Source organism: Myotis daubentonii, chromosome 19, assembly GCF_963259705.1.
Source record: "Myotis daubentonii chromosome 19, mMyoDau2.1, whole genome shotgun sequence".
Lineage (NCBI taxonomy): Eukaryota > Metazoa > Chordata > Mammalia > Chiroptera > Vespertilionidae > Myotis > Myotis daubentonii.
Window position 1 is genome coordinate 29,188,928 of NC_081858.1, and position 730 is coordinate 29,189,657.

The following is a 730-nucleotide window of genomic DNA, read 5'->3' on the forward strand; positions in this document are numbered from 1 at the left end:
GCTACCGACTGGCAGCTCCTTGCTTGTGTGGCTTGTGTGTTCACACATGTCGCCTGTCACTGGCTCGCACGCCCTCACGTGTGCACACCCTGGTGTGTGCCCAGCAGGTGGGTTCGCTGGCTCAGGGCCCCGACTGGGGTGCGTTCACGGCGTCTCGGCCGCTGAGCAGAGGGCAGGTGGCCCCAGGAGGTCACGGTTCATTCCCAGTGGGGGGCGGGGGTAGGGGTGCCTGTGGCAGGCAGTGACCAATCGATTCTCTCATCTTTGATGTTTCTCTCCCATCCTCTGAAATCAATAAAAATACATTTAAAAAGTAAAAGGAAATAGTGCTCTTGCTTCTCCAGTGGGACACGGCCCCTCCAGGAGCCACAGCCCAGCCAGCACCACCGTGCACGGCCCCGGATGGCCTGGGAGCAGGTTCTCATCTTTTTTACTGTCGCAGCGTGTGTTCACCTTCTCGTGCGAAGACCGGCGTGCTTTTCTAGGGCGCACGCACGCCGAGAACGCTGGGGCCTGGAAAGTGCACTTAAATTTTAATCGGTTCCCCAGGGGCCTGCGAGCGAGGCTGTACCAGCTGGTCCTGCTCCCCGTGCCCTCCCCCTCCCGGGCCGGCATGTGCCACACGCCTTCACCAGCGCCCATCGGAGGGAGCACAGCAGCCTCCTCGGGGCTTGGCTTCTGGCCACGTTCAAACCCCAGAATTCAGTGGTGGCTCGAAGGGGACCCCACC